The 27,360-nt window shown below is 43.8% G+C and overlaps 1 protein-coding gene across 1 annotated transcript in view; it reads right to left on the bottom strand.

The window, feature by feature from the left end:
• Window positions 1–27,360, bottom strand: part of lhfpl4a (LHFPL tetraspan subfamily member 4a) — a 166,356-nt gene that overhangs the window by 121,083 nt on the left and 17,913 nt on the right. The window lies entirely within an intron of this gene.

Raw genomic sequence — 27,360 nt, 5'->3', positions numbered from 1 at the left:
ACCGATGAAACCGGTCTTATTCTTTCGGTCAGCTAGTCAACAGGGGCAGGATCTCCAGGGCAAGAGATCTGAATGCGTGTTATATTTGCAAAGGAATCCTAACATGATCAGGTTCCCTCACTGGAGTCTGTGGCGTCAATCAAACAGCTTGCCCAGTCTTTGCAGCAGACGCAAGGGCTCAAGACATGTGAGGGAATGGCTGAACACTGGCCGTTTCACTCAGAACTGCCAGCCACAGCCAACTCCACTCCGCTGAATGTTTGGCGTATGCCGCAAACCCTGGACTCAATGCACGTGACTTCAGAAGTTCAGGGAGGCAATAAAATTTCACTCACAAGAACTAGGGGGCAGGAGTATCTATAAAGAAAACAGAAAAGAACAGGATATCGATTGTTGTTGGAAGAGAGCAAGTACTGTATCTATGGTGTTAAAGGGGAATCAATACTCTGCAATTATTTAGAAGCTTCCTGAAAGCCACGCATGCGTCTGAACATAACCAGTTACAATGGTTGGTGGCGATCTCTTGGCGATCACTATTGGCACAGTGCTTTACATCAAAATTTCAACAAGGAGTTCATTGTTGTTCACCATCACAGGACTGGAGAACAATATGCATTATTGGTTCCATTTTGGGGAAAAAAAATAAGAATGTGAAGCGGCGGCTACACTGCTCCTGCAATAACGCACACAACCAGACGGGTTGACCTCAGAGAGCAGACTAGTTTATTGCACTTATACCTGGCTGAGAACTGTGCTGGAGGGCGCTGACGTCACCCAGGTGTCACATGATCCCCAAGCGCGGGTTTCTGAGCCCCGAGCTGGAAGGAAGGGAAACCTCCGACAGCACCATTTTGGCCGGCTGCCCCGCCGCGTGGCTTACAAGCGGGGCCGGTTCGCCGACCTTGTGGCGAGCCGCCACAAATGCATATATTTTGAAGCTTACATGGTTCAAAAGCTCTCCTGAGACAATGCATCTTTTTTTTCCAGAATTTTACGTATTGTTACAATTGATTCTAATACCCAATGAAGCATTATTGCTGTTTGAATCGATGTTAAGATTTCAGATGATTGAAAGAGAAAGGTTCTCTTTCATACACATTACACTCGAGTCATAGGGCCAGATCCTTCTGGGTTTTTTTTTGACTGCTAAAATGTAAGCATCTTGCCATTCACACAGCTTGCATGAAGAACTAAAGGAAAATGGAATTATTGTGAGCAGAAGTATTCCAGGAAGAACATTAGTGAGGGGCAAACCTGAATGTGCAAGAAGTCCTGCGAGCAAAAATACACCGGGGAGTCTCCTAGACTAGCATTAAATCTTCAGGTTCTGAAGGAGGATTTGGTTCAGAGCCAAGGTAAAACTGCAGGAAAATTGGCAAGACTGATACCCAGCCACTTTGTACATCTGCTTCTTGGGCACAGGACTAACACTCAGCAACCAGGCAGAAGGGCGCTTGTTAATCGGGCTTTGGAATCTTCTATGTAGCTCATTAACTCTCCATGTGGAACTTAATGGACTTAGTGACTTCTCCATTAATAAGTGGAATTAAAATCTGTTTGTGTTATGAAGGAAACCATGATGCATAATGTTAACAGGGAATCTCTGTTTTGATACATTTTCAAACTCCAAGGCTCTGGACCCAAGGAAGATATGAGAGGCCATTGAGTTAACCAAGTTTTGGCTCACTTTATCTGATTTCTTTCTGTGTCGATGACTTAGGAACTCAAGAAAAGAAGTAGGCCATAGAGCCCCCTTAAGACAGCTTCATTATTTATATGGTCATGACTTATTTATGACTTAACATCTAAAGACCTGAATCTTCTACAACTACCCATGGCATTTCATTTACCGTTGTCTCTCTACTTTTAGGAAACAGCCTATCTTTTTTGACTCAAAAAAACAGTCCACACATTTGCTGATATTGAAGACTATTATCCACACTAAATCTATTGATGGAGTATCTCCCTGTAATTTTGTTTCTATGCATGCTATTTGTGATCCGGCCTATTTTACAGATAGCAAGAAGAGCCGACTTTCTTGTTCATCAGTGGTCATTGGGGACTCCATTGTGTTAGGTCTGCTTTGTTCAAGAATGAGTGAGTCAAACACCAGACTGAGTCGAAATCAAGGTTCATTGTTCTTTATTGCCGGATTGTAACACTTGCAACTAACAGTGTTAGTTGGAGAAGGCGCATTCTGCCGTTATCAGCAAGTGGTGTTTTTTATACCTCAGGATACGTACTTAGTAAATTATCATACCATTACATTGTCCAATGAATAAACTGTTGCTATCCTTCTCTGTTAGTCTGCTGTACATCATTCTTGTTAGTGCAAAGCTTATCTTTAGTGTACAAGGTCACATCTGCATTCTGTTACTCCTTAGTACTGGGTGACTCCTTCTCCAGTCCCATCTCATGATGTTTTTACCTTACAATTGTCAGAAATACAGACAGGAGATTCTGTGAGCCAGATAGGGATGCCCGCATGGTGTGCTGCCTCCCTGGTGCAAGGGTGCGGGATATCGCAAATCGGGTCCAGGGTATTCTAAAAGGGGAAGGCAAACAGCCTGATGTCTTGGTACATGTGGGTACCAATGAGATAGATAAAAAGAAGGAGGAAGTACTGAAAAAGGATTACAGAGAGCTAGGACAGAAACTGAGAAATAGGACAGCCAGGGTGGTGATCTCTGGTTTGCTACCTGTGCCAAGTGCAACTGAGGACAAAAATGGAAGGTTAAGAAAAATGAATGTGTGGCTGAGGGGCTGGTGTAAAGGACAGGGTTTTGGCTTCTTGGATCATTGGGATCTCTTTTGGGGAAGGCATGACCTCTACAAGAAGGATGGGTTACACCTAAACCCAAAAGGGGTCAATATATTGCCAGCTAGGTTTGGTACAGCCGTCGGGTGCGGTTTAAACTAATTTGGCAGCGGGGTGGGAACCTGTATGATAGGGAAAAGGACAGAAAAGATAAAACAGGAAAAGTTAAGTAGGGCAGCGAAAGTAAAAAATCAGAAAGAGCAAGGAGGGTGAAAAAAGCAAATCTGAAGGCTTTATATCTTTATGCAAGAAGCATTCGGAACAAGGTAGATGAATTAGCTGTGGAAATTGAGATAAACAAATATGATTTGATTGGGATTACAGAAACATGGCTGCAGATTGGGCAAGCCTGGGAACTTAACATCCCGGGGTATACGATATTTAGGAGGGATCGGCAAGAAAGAAAAGGGGGTGGGGTCGTGTTGATGGTTAGAGAAGGGACCGACACGATTGACAGAAAGGATATCAACTCAGAAAATGCGGAATCTATATGGGTAGAACTGAGGAATAGCAAGGGGCAGAAAACGTTAGTGGGGGTGGTATATAGGCCTCCAAATAGTAGTGTAGAGGTGAGGGAAGGCATTAAAAGAGAAATTAGAAAAGCGTGCAATAAGGGAACAGCTGTCATCATGGGAGACTTTAATTTGCATATAGATTGGACTAGCCAAATTAGTAAAAACACTGAAGAGGAGGAATTCCTTGAATGTTTACGGGACGGTTATCTAGACCAATATGTCGAGGAACCAACTCGGGAGCAGGCCATTTAAGATTGGGTATTATGCAATGATAAGGGGCTAATCAACAATCTTGTTGTACGAGGCCCTTTGGGTAGGAGCGATCACAACATGATCGAATTCTCACTCGACATGGAGAGTGATGAATTATGATGGTATGAGACGGGAGTTGAGTAAGATTGATTGGGTGGTGTTTATGGGGGAGTTGACTGTGGATAGACAATGGAAAGCATTCACAGATCTAATGGAGAAATTGCAAAAATCGTTTATACCGGTTTGGCATAATAATAAACCAAAAAAGATGACTCAACCATGGATAACAAGGGAAATTAGAGACGGCATTAGGTCCAAAGAGAGAGCATATCAATTGGCCAAAAAAAGTACCACAACCGAAGACTGGGAGCAGTTCAAGATGCACCAAAGGAGGACGAAGGGATTAATCAAGAGAGCAAAAATAAATTACGAAAGTAAGCTTGCGGCAAATATAAAAACCGACTGCAAAAGCTTTTATAAATATGTCAAGAGGAAAAGATTGGTGAAACCCAGAGTAGGTCCCTTGCAGTCGGAATCAGGGGAATATATAATGGGGAATAAGGAAATGGCAGACCAATTAAATTCTTACTTTAGTTCTGTTTTTACAAGAGAGGATACAAATAACCTCCCAAGGATGTTGGGAAACATAGAGACTAATGCAAGGGAGGAACTGAAAGAAATCAGTATCTCTAAGGACATGGTCTTGGGGAAATTGATGGGATTGAAGGCAGATAAATCCCAAGGGCTTGATAATCTACATCCTAGGGTACTTAAGGAAGTGGCCATTCAGATAGCAGATGCTTTAAGAATTATTTTCCAGAACTCGATAGACTCAGGATCAGTACCCATGGATTGGAGGGTAGCTAATGCTACCCCACTATTTAAAAAGGGGGGTAGAGAAAAAGCGGGGAATTATAGGCTGGTGAGCCTTACATCAGTAGTGGGCAAAATGATGGAATCCATTATTAAGGATGTAATAGCGGAGCATATGACTGGCAGAGAAGGGATCGGACGGAGTCAACATGGATTTACAAAAGGTAAAACGTGCTTGACAAATCTATTGGAATTCTTTGAGATGGTGACAGGTAAAATAGATGGGGGAGAGCCAGTGGATGTGGTGTACCTGGACTTCCAAAAGGCCTTCAATAAGGTCCCGCATAAACGACTGGCTTCCAAAATCAAGGCTCATGGGATTGGGTGCAAGGTATTGATGTGGATTGAGAACTGGCTGGCAGGTAGAAGACAGAGAGTTGGGATAAATGGCTCATTTTCTGAGTGGCAGGCGGTGACCAGTGGGGTGCCACAGGGATTTGTACTGGGACCCCAGCTGTTCACAATTTACATTAATGATCTGGATGAGGGGATTGGATGTAATATCTCCAAATTTGCAGATGACACTAAGCTAGGAGGGGTTGTGTGCACGGAAGAGGGAGTCAGGAAGCTCCAGTGTGATTTGGATAAATTGAGGGACTAGGCAGATACATGGCAAATGCACTACAATGTGGATAAATGTGAGGTTATCCACTTTGGTAATACAAACCGGAGGGCAGATTACTATTTGAATGGCAATAGATTAAGAGATGGGGAAGTGCAGAGAGACCTAGGGGTACTTGTACACCAGTCTCTGAAGGCGAGCATGCAGGTTCAGCAGGCGGTTAAAAAGGCAAATGGTATTTGGCCTTCATATCAAGAGGGTTTGAGTATAGGAACAAGGATACCTTACTGCAGTTGTACAGGGCCTTGGTGAGACCACACCTGGAGTATTGTGAGCAGTTTTGGTCACCTTATCTAAGGAAGGATGTTCTTGCAATGGAGGGAGTGCAGAGGCGATTCACCAGGCTGATACCTGGAATGGCAGGAATGACTTATGAGGAAAGATTGTGCAAATTGGGATTGTACTCGCTGGAGTTTAGAAGATTGAGAGGGGATCTCATAGAGACATATAAAATTCTGGCAGGACTGGACAGAATGGATGCAGATGGGATCTTTCCAATGATGGGAAAATCCAGAACCCGGGGCCATGGTTTGAGGATAATAGGCAAACCATTTAGGACCGAGAGGAGGAGGAATTTCTTTACCCAGAGGGTGGTGAATCTGTGGAATTCATTGCCACAGAGGTCAGTAGAGGCAGGTTCTTTAAATATATTTAAGAGGGAGTTAGATCTATTTCTTCAGTATAAGGGTATTAAAGGTTACGGAGTGAAGGCGGGGACGGGTACTGAACTTTAAGATCAGCCATGATCTCGTTGAATGGCGGAGCAGGCTCGAAGGGTCGAATGACCTACTCCTTCTCCTATCTTCTATGTTTCTATGTTTCTATCATCCAAGTCATGAATAGATACAGTGAATAGGAAAGGCTCCATATTTCCTTTTAGACAAATCTAGTCACATTCCTTCAATTAAAGAACCTGTGTGATATCTCTATTCTGCCTCCCAAGGTTTGCCTAATGACCTAACCAGGCTGATAATTTTACATAGGTATCTAGCACCTATGGGGATTAGTGGATGCCGGTTGAGTGTATTTTTCAGTTGCTTGAGATTGTGCATTGCACAATAAGCAAACTAATGACGAGGCATGCCAATTTTAAACTTCAGATTTTTTGACCAAGTTATTTTCCCCTCGATATTTTTGCCTGTTACATGAGGCCGCCGGTTGCTTGAAACATGGATTACAGGGGTTTTACTGTAAATTTAAACATACAGCACGGTAACAGGCCATTTTGGCCCACGAGCCTGTGGTGCCCAATTTACACCCAATTAACCTGCACCCTACATTTCGAACGGTGGGAGGAAACCAGAGCTCCTGGGAAAAACCCACAGAGACACGCAGATAATGTACAAACTCCTTACAGATAGCATGGGATTGGAACCCCGGAGCCAATCGCTGATGCTGTAAAGGCATTGCACTAACCACTACGCCAACTGCACCACCTTCACTCTGGGAGAAGCAGTTCCTCCTCATCTCAATCTTAAATGAACTTTGCTGAATCTTGAGGCAGTCCCCTAGTTATTACCTCACCTATGGGTGAAAATATCATCCCTGCTTCTATCTTATCTATTCCTTTCATATTTTTATATGATCATCCTCATCTTTAGATTCCAATGAGAAGAGTCCTAGGCCCACTCAATCTTTTCTCAAAAGATTACCCTTCCGTGTCCAGAATCAACTTGGTGAACCTCCTCTACTCCACTTTCAAAGCCATTAGATCCTTTCTTGGGTAAGGGGGCCTGACCTACACCAGTACTCCAGGTGTGGCCTCTTCTGCAGAACACAGAACAGTACAGCCATCAATGTTGTGCCGACTCCTCCAAGTCCAGAATTGTTTCTTTTAGGAAATATTATGGATGAGACTGTCTAAATATCAATTAGAGTTTCTTAAAATTGCATTGGCAGTGGCCAGGAAATGTACTGCAGTTACCTGGAAATCTGATTCTCTCTTAGAAATAGCCCATTGCAATACTGAAATGCACAGTTGTATTCCCCTGGAGAAAATTACTTACAACTTGAGGAATAAATACAACATGTATGAGAACCTTACTTACAAAATGTAGGGTTGAATACTTAATTAATAAGATACTTATTCTATTTATTTTTCTTCTTTTTATTGAAATTTAGATAAAAGTAATTGGTCCTCTTCTTTGTTGAATTGGATTTCAGATCTAGAGAGCTCCTTCTCTTTTTTTCTTCTCCCCTTTTTTTCCTCTTTGTTTTTTCTTTTACTTTTCCCCCCTTTTCACCTTCTTCATTAGGGGTTTTGTTTGGGGAGGGGGAAATGGGGGTCATAGTTGGAACATATTAATGATTCACATTTAGTTACTTGTCAGTGACGATAATTTGGTGTTGTTTGTTGATAAAAAAAATCAACGATAAAATATTCAAAAGAAAAAACGTTGTGCTGACTCGGTACAGTTCCAGCAGAATCTCCTTGCCCTCAAGTTCACTCCCTCCAGCAAATGAAATTACCTGCTGCATCTGCAAACCAACTTTCTTTTTTGCCATTTATGCACAGGCACTCCCAAGTCTATCTGCGCAAGAGCAGGGTCCTCGTTTTCACTGGTTGAATAATAATCTGATCTACTATTTTACTTTCTGTGCATGAAGACTCCTAGATTCCTCTGTCTGGAAACATTTTATGGACTCCCTTCATTTTAAAAGTCATTTGTGTTTGATCATTCTTTCTTTTAAAGTAGATAACACCACATTTTAAAATTTTAATTTCTGATACGGATGTGCATTTCCTTATTTTCATTCATGATATTACTATTGCTAAAATCCAGTGAACCCATAATTTGTTTAGCTGTAAAAATGTTGATTTTCCTCATGGTTTTTTTAAAAAAAAAATTCCCTACCTTGATCACCTTTCATTGCAATTTTTTGTCTGATCGTCAGGATATGTGCCTGTTTTTCATTTTGTTAAAATTCTGTATCCTAGTATCCAGCAATAGCAAAACCCAAGGAGATGATGGAGGGAGGCAGGGAGACATGACCCAGGGCTCAGTAGAGGAGAGGGTTAAGAACTTCAAATTCCTGGGTGCCAACATCTCCGACAATCTGTCCTGGATCCTCCATGATCCTTTTTAATTTTTTTTTCCATAAATATACACATCAATTCTCTCCCTTCCCAATTTAAATCAGTATTCTGTCAGGCTTACAGTTGGGTTTTAAAAAAATATATAATCTTCATTGGGGAGGTCACATTTTTATAATAGTAGCACCTTTTTATATTTGGGCCTCTGTAGTCAGGATATGGTTGCCATATTTTTATAAATACGTCATTCTTATTTTTTATTATATGAGGTTTTTTTCCCCCCATATGTATACAACTGTTCTTCCCTGTCTTCCATCATTCTCTCTGTAGAGGGGAGTCGGATTTCCAAGTAATCACAGCACATTTCTTAGTCACAGCTAAAGCTATTTTAACAAATAAAATTTGGAATTTAGTCAGTTTATTACTTATTTCAATAAAGTTGCCCAAAAGACAAAGCTCCGGGTCATCCACGAAGGCCACCCCTGTTGGAGCCTCCATGTTGAGGCAATCACAAAGGCAGCTCGCCAGCGGCTATACTTTGTGAGGTGTCTGAGGGGATTTGTTACGTCAATGAAGACTCTTAAGCTTCTACAGGTGTACGGTGGAGAGCATTCTGGCTGGTTGCATCACTGCCTGGTATGGAGGGGCCAATTCTCAGGGCAAGAATAAACTCCAGAGAGTTGTTAACTTGGCCTGCAAAATCACAGGCACCAGACTTCATTCCCTTGAGGACGTCGACATGAGGCGGTGTCTTAAGAAAGAAGCCTCTATCCTCAAAGACCCCCACCACCCAGGCCATGCCCTCTTCACTCTGCTACCATTGGAAAGGAGGTACAGGAGCCTGAAGACAAGCACTCAGCAGCACAAGGACAGCTTCTTCCCCGCTGCCATCAGATTCCTGAAAGATCAATGAACCACAGACACGGCCTCATTTTTTGTGCACTATTATTTTTATTGTTGCAAGATGGTTACAATATGAATGTTTGCACAATGACGCTGCCACAAAACACCAAATTTCATGACTTGTTCATGACCATAAATCCTGATTCTGATTCTGGACATGATTAGACTTCCACAGCTGTCAGCTTTTTGCAAATCCAGTGATTGCCTCTCAAGGTTAAAAAGCGGTTCTCTATTATGATAAATAATGATTTTCACAGTCTAACCAGGATACTGTGGTCAGGAGTCAGGAGGAGTTTTTAATGGCTCATAATTTAGAGAGAGGTCTGCAAATATCGATTTTTCCAAAAATGTTGACATCCTCCTGACTCTCACGCTAATTCTGTTGAATCCACTCATTAGGGAAAGTTTATTTGAGAAGAAGATAGAGAATGGCGCTGGGCCAGAATCCTCATTTTCTCCAGCCTATAATTTATACATTATCAGGAACTGCATTAGGTTTAAAATTCCCTTAAGTTTATTTTCTGATTAGATCTATTTGGAAATGCTCCAGAATTGTTTTTCCCTTAGATCCAAACATCTTGCAATTGTTTGTCCTCCATTTTATTTTCTTGGATCTTCCCATGAACACGCCATCACGAGGCCCAAGTCACTGTATGCACAAAGTTATCACGGTCTTTTAAGATTCAGAGTCCAGATAGCAGATCGAAATAAAATTAAATTAAAATCACCACTTCCATCTCTTGCCTTAACAAGATTAAGCCTGGGATGACTGAGCATGACAGTAGATTACACAAAAATACAGCGGCACCTGTGAGATACCAGCAGGACAAGCAGTTAAATTGGATGCAGTAAATGTTCACCTTCAATAGTGCTGTCTTACCATAAGCCGCTGTATTAAAATCAAGAAAGACGGGGGGACCTGTCGGAAGAATGGGTGCCGAATACAATCTTAAACAGGGTTTCTGGGGAAAATACAACTGTTCCCTTAGGCTGGCCTTCCTGTCAGCAGCAGGCTCTAGGGGGTTGGATGGGCCAAGAGATACATGGAGTCTTTTCTAGTCACACACAGAAATTGGTTCAATATCCCCTACTCTCGGTGTGACTCCCTCGAACATAAGGTAATCCCACTGTCCCTCTTTGATGGGGTCGTAGGAACCAGCCTCCTGTATTGCTGCTCAGCACTTCAAGATGCGCATTGATCAAGCAGTCCCGAGTGATTAAAAAGCCACCAAATCTCACACGCCAGGGATCTGGATAGAGGGCCATCCAGCTCCACCATGCCCATGACTAGTCAGAAAATTCAGATCATGCATTAATTTCCAGAGATCACAGTCTATGTTGTCAACTTGTTCAAAGGCTGAGCAGCTTTTGATGCCAGAGAAAATGGCAATTTATATATAAAATTGCATGTAAATACATAGATCCCACAGCACAGAATCAGAGCCCAACCCGTCCAAATCGTCTCTGGGGCTCATCTGAGTTCCATTACTCTGACCCTTCTCTCCCCTGTTTATTCAGTTCCCCCTTAAATTCAATTGTGAATTCTTTTCATTGTTAGGATAGCAACATTTCTTCAAAGTCGCTGCGTAATTTCTTGTGACTGCATGGTGTTTGTGACCCAACTTGTGCTGTGGTAATGATCCCATTTGTTTTGGCCCAATCTTCCTCTGATCCAATATTCCTCTGACCCTGGCTCTACCACTTCTTGTAGCAGCTTGTTCCACTCTCCATGTTGAAAAAGGTATCCTTCAGGTCCCCGCTAAATCTTTCTCCCCTTATCTTAAATCTAGGCCCTCTAGTTTCCGACTTCCCCACCCTGGAGAAAAGACTGTCACAATTCACCTCATCTAGTCCCCTTACAATTGGGCATACAATTGAAAGGCCACCCCTCAGCTTCGACACCCCGGGGGAAAAAAAGTCAGTCTCTCATTATGACTTAAGATCTTCAATCCTTATGACATCGTGACTTTTCTTCTGCACACTTTCCTGCTTCATGCTATCCTTCCGATTGCAAGGCAACCAAAACTGCCCACACTATTCCAAATGCAGCCTTACCAACGTCTTGCACAGCTGTCTCATGGCATCCCCACTCCTGCACTCAGAGCCCTGACCAATGAGGACAAACACCTTTTCCACCACCCTGTTGGTGTCATCACTTTTTAAGAAACCGTGTACCCAAGCCTCTGGCTAAATACCATCTGCTGGACCAACGGAAAGTGTCTCGCCTCATCAGCAGGAGTAAAAGAATGGCCACTGTGCTTCATCAAGATCCACAACAATGGCCATTCTTTTCTCCCATGGATGTGGCTCGACCCACCAAGTTCCTCCAGCTGATTGGGTTTACCTTCAGATTCCAGCATCTGCAGTCTCCAGTATACTTGAAACTCCGGGGCTCTGTTCTACAACACCCTCCAGGGCCCTGTGTGCATCATGGCTTATCAAAATGCAATACATCGCACTTACACAAATTAAACTCCATCTGCCATTCCTTAACTCCCTAACTCAGTTGATCAAGATCCAGTTGTAGTCTTAGATAACTTTCCTCGAAGTCAATATTTTTCTCTAAGTCTTCATCAATATTTGTGTCATCTGCAAATTGGCTAACCAAGCCTCCTGCAGTATGTTCTCACCAGATTGTTAATGCTGCCTGACTCAAAATCTATAAGCACCAAAGTTAATTCAGAATCGCACAATGAACAAATAAGATCAAGTTAGTTTAAAATATTTTTGAGCTATTCCCCAGTAATTCTTTGTTGCGTTGTAAATTTAGCTGCAGTTTCAAAGTCACCACATTTAAAATCAGACTAACATTATTCGTCACTCTGTTGTGTAATGCACACCTGCAGACTTTCCTGTTTAATTCTCTCTCTGTTGGATGTTTTCCTATTTTTTTTGGTGTGTGGATAGACATCTGAGCCATGGTCAGTATCTATTTAACTTGCAATGGACTGCCAGCTTAGAGTTTCATCTCAGCCAACGGAAGAAGCCCACTGATGTAGTTGCTCACCAACCCTCTGCCTGTGACATCACCCTGTCAGAACTGATGAATCTCTGAGATGAATATATAGTAAACAAATTTTCAGTGGCTCACTGTCAAATAACTGCAATCTGGCATTACTTCAAAGTTTCTTTCCCCACATACACACACACTACACCCCCCCCTCCACCCAACATTTTCTTTGACGGTCTTGCCCAGCATTACTGCTGAGGAAGTGCATTGATTCTTCAGCATGAATGATGGCCATCTTTTACACTCTGCTGGTCTCCATCAACCTTGTCTGCCCATTCAGCAATGCAGAAGCAGGTCAGCAATGAGAACCGGAGACGGTTTGCCATGTCTGAAGTGAATTTAATACAGCACAACAAAGTTCATTCATCACGTATCCTCAGGACATGTGCAATCAAGAAGGTGAAGGAAATTCTACATCCCCCCCCCCCAGCTCAGACGAGTCTCCGGTAGCTCAGCAGTTAGAGCACCGGCCTTGTAAACCAGGGGCCAGGAGTTCATTCCTCACTGGGGCCTCATTTCTCTGAGGGGCCACTGGACAAAGTGGTGACTCTGTCTTCCTTCAGGTAGACAAAATGTAAAGAATTTCATGAAAAAAATGGAACCTTTACCAAGATGTAGTTCTCTGTACACCCACTTGTTCATCACTTCTAAGCAGTCTCTGATTAAAGTTTCTTTTTATCTCTTTTTTTAATATTTTTGCATTTCCTGGCATGAAAGTTTCCCTGGGAATTTCACATGCAGGTGCTTGGAAGGCCGCTGTGCTCGAGGCTGATAGATCCACGAAGCTGAGGATTTTTGATAGAGGATGAAGTCAAACACTCAGAAGTTTAAAGCCCCACTTTCTCAGCCGTATGTGATAGGATCATTGTGTGACACGTATGGACTTGATAATAGTGGAAATCTACATTAACACAGAAAAATCTGGGAATACTGAGTCAGCCAGGGAGCTGTTAAGGGTGGAGAATCCGTGTTTAAAGTTTGGTTTGAAGATCCTTTGTCAGTATGGGTATGTTAACGTGTAGGTAATAGTTAAAAATGCTTTGAAACTTTGTACTTATTTTTTTTATATCTGGGGATTTATTTTTTAAATTCAAATTTATACCTACAGCACGGTAACAGGCCATTTCAGCCCATGAGTATATGCCGCCCAATTTACACCCCATCAACCTACATACCCCCTCAACAGTACATTTCGAATGGTGGGAGGAAACCACAGCCCCCGGGGAAAACCCACATAGACATGGGCAGAACGTACAATCCCCTTACAGACAGCGTGGGATTCGAACCCCAGTCTCCATTGCTGGCATTTTAAAGACGTTGCACTAACCGCTATACCAACTGGGCCATCCCCCATGTTTTTGTTGTCCTATTCAAGTAAACACCTAGATTCCTATGGTTAGGATTAGATACTTGGCTCAGATCAGATCAGACACTATTTATTGTTACTCAATAAAACAGAAATATATTACATAAAATTGCCTTTTGTCACCAAGTCAATGAGTGTCTAACGCTCCAGCAGCCGGGTGCGGGTCCTGCGACCGCGTCCCCAGCAGCTCGAAGCAGGGTGCAGGTCCTGCGACCGTGTCCCCAGCAGCCCGCAGCCGGGTGCGGGTCCTGCGACTGCGTCCCTAGCAGTCCGCAGCCGGGTGCGGGTCCTGCGACCGCGTCCCCAGCAGCCCGCAGCCGGGTGCGGCTCCTGCGACCGCGTCCCCAGCAGCCGCAGCCGGGTGCGGGTCCTGCGACCGTGTCCCCAGCAGCCCGCAGCCGGGTGCGGGTCCTGCGACCGCGTCCCCAGCAGCCCGCAGCCGGGTGCGGCTCCTGCGACTGCGTCCCCAGCAGCCGCAGCCGGGTGCGGGTCCTGCGACCGCGTCCCCAGCGGCCGCAGCCGGGTGCGGGTCCTGCGACCGTGTCTCCAGCAGCACGCAGCCGGGTGCGGGTCCTGCGACTGCGTCCCCAGCAGTCCGCAGCCGGGTGCGGGTCCTGCGACCGCGTCCCGAGCAGCCCGCAGCCGGGTGCGGGTCCTGCGACTGCGTCCCCAGCAGCCCGCAGCCGGGTGCGGGTCCTGCGACTGCGTCCCCAGCAGTCCGCAGCCGGGTGCGGGTCCTGTGACCGCGTCCCCAGCAGCCCGCAGCCGGGTGCGGGTCCTGCGACCGCGTCCCCAGCAGTCCGCAGCCGGGTGCGGGTCCTGCGACCGTGTCTCCAGCAGCTCGCAGCCGGGTGCGGGTCCTGCGACTGTGTCTCCAGCAGCTCGCAGCCGGGTGCGGGTCCTGCGACCGTGTCCCCAGCAGCTCGCAGCAGGGTGCGGGTCCTGCGACCGCGTCCCCAGCAGCCCGCAGCCGGGTTCGGATCCTGCGACTGTGTCCCCAGGAGTCCGCAGCCGGGTGCGGGTCCTGCGACCATGTCTCCAGCAGCTCGCAGCTGGGTGCGGGTCCTGCAACCGCATCCCCAGCAGCCCGCAGCCAGGTGCAGGTCCTGTGACCGCGTCCCCAGCAGCCCGCAGCCTAGTCATTTATTCATGTAGCATGAAAGCAGGCCCTTCAGCCCACTGTCTATGCTGATCATCAATTTACACTAAGTGAAACACGAAAGTCTGCAGACACCACCTACGGGTTTTAGACTGCAGATATGTAACAGCACAACCAAGGAATTTTGCCACTACACGGGCAGTCTAAAAAGGAATGGGCAGGCATTTTGAGTCTATTCCTGCCCTGCAATTTATCCTGCAGGACCCCAACAACCTTTTGGAGGCAGCTTGCTGTGCAAATCACACCAGAAAAATTGATTGACGGTCAACCATTTTACTGCACATCCAACCCCTGGGACTTTTTTTAGACTGCAAGTCCCTGAAGGCAACAACCTCACAGTGTGAACGACCTCAGTCTGTCATTACGCCAATTTCTTTCCACAATTTTCAATCTAAAAACCATAAATGTGATTATAGTAAAAATCAGAAATGCTGGAGGAACTCAGCAGGTCTCGCAGCATCCAGAGAAAGCAAAGATATATAACCAAGGATTCGGGCCTCAAAGTATGAGTTAGAAGCAGGCAGGTGCCTGAATTAAATGGATGGAGAGACTACATGAATTCTACATTAATTCCATTACTTACACGCCCAGTTTCTCTCACTCACCTACACAGTGGACAACTCACTGACCAACTGCACGGCTTTAGAACATGGGCAGGAAACCAGATCAGCCAGAGAAAATCCACGCATTCACTGGGAGAACATGCAACGACTGAAACCAAGGTCAGGATTGAATGTGGAGTTTTTCTTTGTTAAACTCACTCACTGAATGGTGTCTTATGTAACTGCACTGCTTAATGGGTGTGACAGAATGCACAACAACGCTGTTTACTTTCGGAGCAGAGCCAATGACTTCCAGGTGCATGTGAGCTTGCAATTAGCTATGTGTGCCAACCTGCCACCCACAGGCACACAAATTAATCTTCAGCCGTGCTCAATACTGGACACCTCTTTTGTGATAGCCAAGAGTGGACACCAATCTGAACGATCACCACAAACCATTTCGACAAGGTGAGGATTTATACTTGCTTTTTAAAATCGCTGCCCAACTTTCCTGATGGACATCCTCAAAACCTTTTCCTTCACTGTAATGGATTTGAAAGCCCATTCTTGCTTGGCTTTTCACTCCACTATTCAGCGCACACTTGGCTGCCAGCTTTGTCATGTATTCGATCTTAATTTTTTTTTAGAAATACAATGCTGTTACAGGCCCTTTTGGCTCACAAGCCCATGCCACCTAATTACATCCAATCCCTGTATGTTTTGAAGGGCGGGAGGAAACCGGAGCACCCGGAAGCAACCCACGCAAACAGGGGGAGAATGTACGAGCTCCTTACAGACAGCGCCGGATTTGAACCCTGGTCAGTGGCGCTGTCACAGCATTGCACTCCGTGCCGTCTTCTTGCAGAACACCAGACAGGATCGTTTCCCCTTTAGTTTCTATGCACAGATGACAGCTCATGACTGGGAAACAGGTTTTCATTAGTTTTAAAATATCCAACACTGTATTCCTTTACGAACATCCTGCTGAGACAGCTTATCGTCTCTGGACAACATCACCACCCCAAAGAGACATAGTAATGATTTCAATCGCTGTAGTAGTATGAAGCCACGAGTATAATAAGATTTAACTTGTAATTTTGCCTTTTATTTAAATCGCAATTATTCTATGAAAAATGTGCACTGTAATCTCGGTTCAGTACTCTTCTCCCCCTTCTCCCCCTCATCTTCTTTCCCTCAGCTCTCCACCCCCTTCTCTCTCTATTCACCCAACCAAGCCTCCTCTCCCTTCACTTGCTAATGTGCCTTCAGACCCTTCTCCACCCATTACCTCCTGCCTTTTGGGGCTGTGCTCCTCCCACCACCCCCCCCCCCCCCAAACCCTTTTGCTCAGAAGCCTGCCGGCATTCTTCCATCCCTTAATGAAAGGCTCAAGCCTGAAATGTCAGTTTTGTATTTGACTGTTTGACCAGCTGAGTTTCTCCAGCATTATCAGATTTCAGGTCTGTTGTCAGAGTACAAATGTGACATCACATACAACCCTGAGATACTTTTTCCCGTGGACGCAAAAATAAACTGTACACAGCGTAAACGTAAACAAAGAACGGTAATTAAACTGACTGTGCATACAGGAAAAATAAAGAAAATCAATAACAATGTACAAGTTAGAGTCCTAAATGAGTTCGTCATTGAGGAGTCTGATGGTGGAGGGGTAGCAGTTGTTCTTGAAACTGGTAGTGCGAGTCTTTTGGCACCTAGACCTCTTTCTTGATGGCAGCAGTGAGAACAGAACGTGATGATCGCTGCTGCTGCTCTCTGACAGCAGCGTTCCCCGTAGATGGGCTCAATGGTGGGGAGGGTTTTGCCTGTGGTGTCCTGGGTTTTACGCTCAGGGGTATTGATGTCCCCTTACCATACCGTGACGCAGCTGGTCAGCACACTTTCCACCACACCTCTGTAGAAATTTGCCAGGGTTTCTGGTGTCGTACCAAACTTCTGCAAATTCCTGAGGAAGTAATGTTTTTACTATTGAATCTAATTATTGTTAAGCACTCATTTTAAACAGGGATCAATTTAATAGCTACTTCTGTTTTATAGATAAGCTGAATTATTGAGCTATGAAAGGAAAATATCTGTGTGTAAACTTGGCAGAAATTGAGGGAAAATACGAGCTACATGGAACTTTGCAACACTGATTTTAACTTCAAAGATTATGCGGTCGTCTTTTTTAAAATGAGGGCATAGCTGTGCTCAGTTTGTTGAGCTCAAGAATTTTCTCTCCAGTTTTTGTGTGAAGGTCAGTTCAGAAACTGCGGACAAAATGTGTTTATAATCTTTCTCAGGAAGATTGATACTTGAAAGGCTTATTGTAATATATCAAATATCATTTTAACTTAATGCACAAGTTATCTTATGTTTTCTTTCAATTCATTCTCATACCCATAAATAATCAAAAATTAGACAAATCACATTTATCAGAAATAAAACATTCTGGAGAGAAGGAGTGGGGAAGTGTCAGTGAAGATGGGGCAGACAATGTACAAATGAAAAACTGAAGCCCCTTTCACACTTGCCAGTGATCCCAGGAATCAAACGTCATTCAGCCTTTAAAGTTACAAGTGTGAAGGTACAATCTGCTCAACACCGGTGTCAAATGACGTCATCTCACACCGGGGACTGACGGCCACGACCCCTAGCACAATTCCTGGCATCTGCATACACCAGCTTTGCAATCAGGCAAGTGTGAAAGGGGTAATTGCATCAGTAGAACGTAGAACAGTCCTAACCATAGGGATGGCTCCTGCAAATGTGAAAGCATTTAGTGTCCCAGTTAGGAGTGGTCAAGTGTGAAAAGTCAAACCCCCATTCCTATTCGGGGACACTGAACAGCCAATTTTGGGAGATGCATGTGTGAAAGGGGCTTAAGTAGTCTGAGAACTAAGAAAGGAAGAGTAATGTCAAAAGAATTTAAAAGTGCCATTTTTTTTCATGGATATCTATGTATTCACTACAAATATTCCCACTGTCCAGGTCAATTGCATTGTTGGTGTAGCAGTTAGTGCAACGCCATTACAGCGCCAATCAGGACCAGGGTTTGAATCCCGCGCTCTGTAAGGAGTTTGAACATTCTTCCTGTGTCTGCCTGGGTTTTCCCCACAGGGTCCTGTTTCCTCCTATTGTTTGAAACGTACTGGGGGGTGGGTTTAGGTTAATGGGGTGTAAATTAGGTGGCGTGGTCTCGTGGGTCGAAATGGCCTGTTACTGTGCTGTATTTCTATATTTAAAATGCATATCCCTTAATTGCTATCACCTAATACCAATAATATAATTGATATTAAATTGTTGGTTTTGAGATCTTGGCTGCTCGATGTGCAACTCCCGATCAACAGGACTGCTCTCTCGTTACCAAGCAAGTCAGTCAGTTGTGCCAAATGATTACAAGTGGTTTGAGTTTGCAGGAGAATTATGGTTTAACAATGAAAGCCCAATGCCCATAATCAGTGAGTGTGATTGTGTGGGCCAGGAAGGGGTAGTAAAAGAGAAAAGCAGACCTTAAATGTGGTTATAAATCTGACAGACTACGATTGCGACAGGGTGTTTGGGGATCTTAAATGTTAGATCTTTGGTTCATTATGGTCCATGCTCAACCTCCCTTTATCAGATTCAAAGGCACAACAGCGAGTCCACAATTACTCTCACTTGGACGCTCCATTCCTTCTGTCCTCATTCTATTCTAGAATCCATGATTGCTATTCTCTAGGATCTTACCTTTCCTTTTTAATGTTATTATCCTACATCTTTCAATTTGCACTTTGCAAGCCACCTTTTCAAGGTTAACAATGGATAACCATTCAATGTTGCACTTAGCAAAATAGTTAAACTCATCAAACAATCATTTATCGTATTCCAGGGCTTTTATAGAGACTCCTCTTCCAGTCCTTATAAGCTGAGAAACCAAATGAAAAAAAAATTGAAGCACAAGTTTCCACTCCAGATGCTTGAGGATTTCCTCTGAATAGTTTCCAATAAATAAAATATAGCCTTAAGTGTGAGATTAGCATATTGCTCGGCTTTACTGGTTGACGAAAATCTGTCAGGCAATGTACACATTCCAACGCTTAGGGAATTTTTAATGAAAGAAGTTCCCAAACAGAAAAATCTAAGTGCACTGACAAACTGGTTACAGATGATCATTGCATAAGGAAGTGATAATGAGACACAGACACAATAAAATCTGCAGCAGATAAATAAAACAAGGATGTTTTATACCCCTGGGATTGAATATCCATCATTTTGGTCAGCTGTTTCATTGTCATGTTACATTATGAATAACGACTTGTACACAAATTGCCTTGGAAGAGATAACTGTGTTCAAAAGCTGAGACCAGACACTGAAAACATGGTTGAGGTTGGTGGAACTGACAACCACTTTGCTCATTGTTATCAGAAGGAAACAATTCTATATATTTTAATGTTATAATCATGTGGTTAAAAGGAATAAATTATTTCCTCTGGAAGACACCAATATTAGACTTAAAGCGTTGTAATGACCATGCCAAGTCATTGAAAATGACTTGGCTCTTCACCATCATGAGTCACACTGGATTATTGACTATTCATGCAACCTAATGGGCATTCCTTTATGGGCATGGTGTCTCCTCAGCCAGTTGCAATGAATATTTTGGTTTGTCCAAATGATAGAGATGCAGTGTATCTTTCAGCGATCATATATGCAGCTTGTTCACGAATACAATAGGAAGTTGAGTAATAACTGGAATGTTTGTGGACATGTTATCGGAAAGAATAAAAACCACAAGAGTGGATGACCATCCGCAATGTAACTTCATATTAAAAGTGCAACAGATTTAGAACATCTGAAATAAATACTGAAAATGCTTGGAGCACTTAGCCCAGTGGCTCTCAACCTTTTTCTTTCCACTCACATCGGTGCTCTGTGTTTAGTAAGGGATTGCTTAAAGTGGGATGTAAGTGGGAAGGGAAGGTTGAGAATCATTGCTCTAGACCCATTGTTACTGAAATATTTTGCTTGAGAAAAATTGTTATTGGCCCATTTCCTTTGGAGTTATTAAACAGTGCACATAAGTCAATTAGGGACCATTATAACAGTGGTTTTCAAACTTTTTCTTTCTGCCCACATCCCACCTTAAGCAATCCCTTACTAATCACAGAGCACCGATGGCATAGGGATTACTTAAAGTGGGATGTGAGTGGAAAGAAAAAGATTGAGAACCACTGACTTAGAAGACCAGATGCATAGAACACGACAGCACAGGACAGGCCCTTCAGCCCTCAATACTGTGCCGGCCTTTAAAAAGTACTAAACCCTCCCTACCTCATAAACCTCCACTTCTCTTCCATCCATGTTCCTGTCTAAGACTCTCTTAAATGCCCCCAGTGTTTAAGCCTCCACCACCATCCCAAGCAAGGCATTCCAGGCCCCCACAACTCTCTCTGTACAAAAACCTACCCCTGATGTTTCCCCTAAACTCCTCTCCCTTTACTTTGTACACATGTCCTCCGCTATTCCTGCCCTGGGAAACAGGCACTGGCTGTCCACCCTATCTGCCTCTCATAATCTTGTAAACATTACTGAAAGATAACTGCTAACTCTATTTCTCTCTGTAGATTCTGTCTGACCTATTGAACATTTCCAGCATTCTCTATAGTATTTTTATTTTGACAGTTCAAGGGATTTTCCAAACTCCTGTAGCTAATTTACTTGTTGATATGAAAAAAAAGACAGTCTATGTGAACTTCAGATTTTTAAAAGGGACTTTTTAAGAATTCACAAAGGGGTAAAATTGCAAGGTAGAAGGGGTACATTATGAGACTTGTACAACAGTCCTTAAATTGGACCACCAACAAGGCAGTAAGGCAATGCCTTATTCTATTCCTTCATCTCCAATGGGAACAGACCCAAATTGATAGGCGATATGGCCTTCTATATCGCAAGAAAAAATGGAAATATGGAAGTTTCAGTACTTTCTTTGCTCTTTATACAGTGGAGTTTTGAGTTGACAGATAGGCTGTGAGCCTTCAGTCTGTGCGTGTGCATTCTCAAATACAGACCTTCCGCTCTTTGAGAGAATGAAAACTGATATTCCATCCATTTTCCCCTTTAGACGTGATCATTCATCAGAACGAGATGTTACAGACTTGAATAAACAGGGACACTCAAGCAGGGGTGGGGGGTGGGGGTGGGGGTGCGGCGGCAGGGCTCATCTGCTAGAGATTAAAGCAAGACAATTTAAAAAATTTATTCATTAATTCAGGGGTGACCTGATTAGTGCAGTGGTTAGTGCAGCACTGTTACAATGCAGGTTCGAATCCCGTACTGTCTGTAAGGAGTTTGTACGTTCTCCCCATGTCTGCATGGGTTTCCTCCAGGAGCTCTGGTTTCCTCCCTCCCATCAAAGATGTACCAAGGGTTATAGGTGAATTGGTCAGCGCCCATGTTGTATGTCTAAATTTGCAATTTGATATTGACAAAGATCAGCAATATCAACCTTGGGGATTTGCCCTCAATCCAAGAGGGTTCCTGCAACATTTCAGAGCCAGTTAAGTGTCAATTACCCTGCAGTTGGTCTACGATCACAGATATAACAGACCAGGTAGGGGAATCGAGTATTCCAAATGGTTTGTTGCCTCCCTGGTGCCAGGGTGTGAGATATCTCAGATCGAGTTCACGGAATTCTCAGGAGGGAGGGTGAACAGCTAGATGTCGTGGTCCATATGGGGACCAATAATGTGAGTAGGACAGGATCTTATGACAACCTGATAATGACGTGGGCATCATTAATGACAACAACATTGTCTTTCAGATTTACTCAATTAATTTAAATTACCCCTGGTGGGATTTGAGCTCATGCCACTTGACCATTAGTCGAGCCCTATAAATTGCTTATTCTCCAACATAACTTCCATGCTACCGTACCCTTTCAGGTGAGAAATGGAGCGAAAATGCAAGGATAAAAGACAAGTGAAGAGCTAAAGGATGTCTCCAGAGAATCTGCAAATGGCAAATACAGCATCATTACCCATTTTGACAAAAATGAGAGCACTTTAAAATTTCTAATGGAGATGCAGCTTCACAGAACAGCTGGAGGAAGAGGAGAAAGAGGTCAGGGGGCATTTGGGGAACAGAATTAAGGAATCCTTCAACATGTTTTATTTCATCAAGCAGCAACCTCCCATCTCCTACAAACACCGAACACTATCTGCAATGCATCCCCTCATCTCTTTCCTCATTATCCATACTTCCCACGTGAAACAATATTGTACTTGTATTTATTTCAATAAAGCACATTTGTAGCTCATAATTATTTTTGCACTAGAGAGACTAAGTGAGCATTGGGGAATTATGTTTTTAAAACATTTTCACTCAATCTACAAGGACATCCCTGAGCTTTCATCGACCCGTCACTTTCATTCTCCGTTCCACCCCTTCTCACCCCTCAGCATCCTGCATTCTCCCAATGAAGCTCAACAGAAGGAATTTCAGCATCTCATCTTTCATTTGGGCACTTGACTAGTTTCCAAACCCCATGAGGCATTCAGCAATTTCAGGCCTTAAATAGCAATCCCTTTCTTCCAGACCGCAGGTGGTGTTAATGGCTGGTGCTGCCAGTTGTCATTACAACATCCTTTAGCTGGCTTTCCAGGAGTCTCTTTGGTCATCACTTCTTCTCCTCTCCATCTTTCATAGGGACTGCTCGCTTCATAACTCCCTCATCCACTCATCCCTCCCCACTAATCTCCACACCCCCCCCCCCCAACCCCTCACCTCCACCTATGGCCGCAGGAAGTTTTAAAATTTTAATTTAGACATACAGCACGGTAACAGGCCCTTTTGGCCAGTGCCACCCAATTACCACAATCGAACTACAACCCCAGTACGTTTTGAAGGGTAGGAGGAAACCGGAGTCCCTGGGGACAACCCATGCAGGTACAGGGAAAATGTCCAAACTCATTACAGACAGGGCAGGATTCGAACCAGATCCCAATCGCTGGCACTGTAACTGCATTGTGCTAACCACTACACTAACTGTGCTACACCTGCACCCACACCCCTTCCCTCAACACAGACCAGGGCCCCAAACATGCCTTTCAAGTGCAACAACACTCTGAATCCGCAGGGGTCATTGACTGCACCTGCTGCTGCAGTTGTGGCCTTCTCTACATTCAGGAGGCAGAGGGGGTGATAGACAAGAGTTACAGGGACACAGTCACACCAAGGAGGCAGGAGCAGGGTAGATGAGTGACAATCAGGAGAGGGAAGGGAATAGGCAGGCAGTGCAGGACACTCCTATGGCTGTTCCCCTTAATACCATTTTGGATACTGTTGGTGGGGTGGACCTACGAGGAACAAGCCATGGAAATCAAGTCTCTGGAATGGAGTCTGGTCCTGTGGCTATGAAGGGAAGGGAGGAGAAGAGGTGAGCTGTAGTGAAAGGGGATTCCATAGTTAGGGAGACTGATAAGAGGCTCTGTGGAAGAGATAGACTATCACAGATGGTAATGTTACCTCCCTGGTGCCAGGGTCTGAGATATCTCAGATCTAGTTCACGGCATTTTCAGAAGGGAGGGTGAGCAGCCAGATATCATGGTCCATGTAGGAACTAATGACGTGGGTAGGAAGGATGAGGACGTCCTGCAAGGAGACTTCAGGGAGTTAGGCACTGGGTTGGACGCAGGACTTGCAAGGTAGTGATCTCAGGATTGCTACAAGACCCACATATTAGTGATATTAGAAATAGAAGGTTAACACATGGCTAAAGAGATGGTGTAGGCGGGAGGGCTTCAGGTTCCGAGATCATTGGGCTCTCTCCACGGGAAGGTGGGACCTGTTCCAACAGGAAGGTTTGCATCTGAACTAGAGGGGGACTAAAATCCTTATGGGAAGGTTTGCTTGTGCTGTTCCAGTGGGTTTAAACTAGATTTGTGGGGTTGGGGGGGGGGGGGGGTGGGAACCAGAGTGCCAGAGCAGATAGGGGAGTGGAGGAGGGAAAAGATGATGTGGAAATTGTATGCACCGTTAGAAGTCAACAGGTTATACGTGGTGGAAATGTTCTTAGGTGCATCTATTTCAATGTATTGTGGGATAGGCAGATGAACTGAGAGCATGGATTGGCAAGTGAATTATGGCATTGTGGCTATTAGTGATATTTGTTTGGAGGAGGGGCAGAACTAGCAGCTCAACGTTCCAGGCTTTCGTTGCTTTAGACTTTAGACACAATAGAATGGTTGGGGGGGGGGGTGGGTGGGGGTTGAATAGAATTGCTCATCAGGGAAAATATCACAGCTGTGCTCAGGTAGGAGAGACCAGAGGGCTCATCTACTGAGGCTATATGGGTAGAACTGAGGAACAGGAAAAGTATGACCACATTCATGAGGTTGTATTATAGACCATCCAATAGTCAACGAGAATTGGAGGAGCAAATCTGTAGAGAGATAGCAGACAGCTACTCATAGGTTGTGATAGGAGATTTTAATTTTACACATATTGACTGGGACTCCCATATTGTAAAAGGGCTGGATGGCTTGGAGTTTATCAAATGTCTTCAAGAAAGTTTTCTAAATCAATATATAGAGGTACCAACTAGAGAAAGTGCAATACTGGATCTCCTATTAGGGAATGAGACAGGACAGGTGACAGAAGTATGTGTAGGGGTATATTTTGGGTCCAGTCATCATAATGCCATTAATTTCGTTAATTTTCAAAAAGGATAGATCTGAACCTTGGGTTGAGAACTTGGAAAAAGGTCAATTTTGGGGAAATGAGGAAGGATCCAGAATGTGTGGAGGGGATAAGTTGTTTTCAGGCAAGGATGTGCGAGGTAAGTTGAGGACCTTCAAAGGTGAAATTTTGTGAGTACAGTTTATATGTTCCTGTCAGGATTAAAAACAAAGTTTTTGAGGGATATTATGGATCTGGTTCAGAAGAAGAGAGGTGTACAGCAGGTTTAGGCAACATGAAGCAAATGAGGCACTTGAGGAGTATAAAAAATGCAAGAAAAACCTCAAAAAAGAAATCAGGAAGCTAAAAGACGACATGATGTTGCTTTGGCCAACAATGTGAAGGAAAATCCTAAGGGTTTCTACAGGTATATTAAGAGCAAAAGGATATTAAGGGACAAAATTGGTCCCATTGCAGATCAGGTTGGTCAGCTTTGTATGGAGCCAAAAAAGCTGGGGAAAATCTTAATTTTTTTTCATCATCAATATTCACTCAGGAAATGGGTACAGAATAGTGGGAAGTAAGGAAAACAAGCAGTGAAGAACCTTCAAAGGTGGAATTTTGAGAGTACAGAAAGGCAAGGCTAGCAGGCAAAGGGAACCTTGGTTTTTGAGAGGTATTAGGGATCTGATTCAGAAGGTGTATAATAGGTAAAGGTAACATGGAGCAAATGAGGTACTTGGAGTATAAAAATGCAAGAAAAATCCTAAGGCTTTCTATAGGTCTTTAAGGATATTAAGGGATAAAATTGGTGCAGAGAAGGTTGGCTTTGTTTGGAGCCAAAAGAGATAGGGATGATCTTAAAAAAATTTTTTTTTCAATCAGTATTCACTCAGGAAACAGGCACAGAGTCGAGGAAAGTAAGGAAAACAAGTAGTGAGGTCATGGATCCTACACTGATTAAAGAGGAGGAAGTGCTTGGTGTCTTAAATCAAATAAGGGATGATAAATCACAGGGGCTGACAAGATATTCCCTTGGACCTTGAGGGAAGCAAGTGTAGAAATTGCAGGGACTCTGGTAGAAATATTTAAAATGTCCTTAGCCATGGGGTTGATGTTGGAGGATTGGAGGGTAGCTCATGTTGTTCTTTTGTTTAAAAAAGGCTCCAAAAATAACACTGGAAATTATAGGCTGGTGAGCCTGATATCAGTAGTAGGTAAATTATTGGAAGGTGTTGTAAGAGATTGTTTGGATAGCCATGGAATGATTAGGGAAAGTCAACATAGCTTTGTGCATGGAAGCTCATGTTTAACCAATCTGATAGAGTTTTTCGAGGAGGTTACCAGGAAAGTTGATGAACGAAAGCTTTTGGATGTTGTCTACATGGACTTTAGTAAAGGCTTTGACAAGGTCCCACGTGGGATGTTAGTCCGGAAGGTTCAGACACTCAGTATTCATAATGAAGTAATGAACTGGATTTGACAAAGGCTGGCATGGGAGAAGCCAGAGAGTAGTGATGGATGATTGGTTCTCAGATTGGAGGCATGTGACCAGTGGTGTGCCTCAGGGATCGGTGATGGGACCATTGTTGTTTGTCATTTGTATCAATGATCTGGATGATAATGTGGTAAATTGGATCAGCAAGTTTTCAGATGACACTAAGATTGGAGGTGTTGTGGACAGAGAAGGTTTCCAAAGTTTGCAGAGGGATCTGGACTAGCTAGCTAGAAAAATGGGCTGAAAAATGGCAGGTGGAATTTAATGCAGACAAGTGCGAGGTGTTGCATTTTGGAAGGACAAACCAAGGACATACACAGTGAATTTTGGGACACTGAGGGGTGTGGTAGAACAGAGGGATCTGGGAATACAGATGCATAATTCCCTGAAAGTAGCATCTCAGGTGGATAGAGTTGCGAAGAAAGCTTTTTGCATATTGGCCTCCATAAATCAAAGTGTTGAGTACTGGAGTTGGGATGTAGTGTTAAAGTTGTATAAGACATTGGTAAGGTCAAATTTGGAATGTTGAATGCAGTTTTGGTCACCTAACTACAGGAAGGATATCAATAAGATAGAAAGAGTGCAGAGAAGATTTACTAGGATGTTGCCTGGACTTGAGTTACAGGGAAAGGTTAAACAGGTTAGGACTTTATTCCCTGGAACATAGAAGAATGAGGGGAGATTTGATCAAGGTTTGTAAAATTACGAGGGGGGATGGACAGAGTAAATACAGATAGGATTTTTCCACTGAGCGTAGGTCAGATACAAACCAGAGGACATGGGTTAAGAGTGGAAGGGAAAATGTTTAGGGGGAATACGAGGAGGGAACTTCTTCACACAGAGTGGAGGGAGTGTGGAATGAGCTGCCATCTGAAATGGTGAATTCGGGCTCAATTTTAAGAGGAATTTGGACAGGTACATGGATGGGAGAGGTATGGAGGGCTATAGTCTGGGTGCAGATCAATGAGACTATAAAGAATGGTTCGTTCAGCACAGACTAGAAGGGCCAAAGGGGCCAGTTTCTGTGCTGTAATGTTCCATGGTGTTCAGGATTTCCTGTTTTACTCCCATGCCTGTCCATTTTGTCATTTATTTTAACCACTTACATCTTCT

The sequence above is a fragment of the Narcine bancroftii genome, chromosome 5, assembly GCF_036971445.1.
Source record: "Narcine bancroftii isolate sNarBan1 chromosome 5, sNarBan1.hap1, whole genome shotgun sequence".
NCBI classification, from domain to species: Eukaryota; Metazoa; Chordata; class Chondrichthyes; order Torpediniformes; family Narcinidae; genus Narcine; species Narcine bancroftii.
The sequence above is the reverse complement of the archived record's forward strand: the minus strand, read 5'-3'. Positions and strand labels throughout refer to the sequence as shown.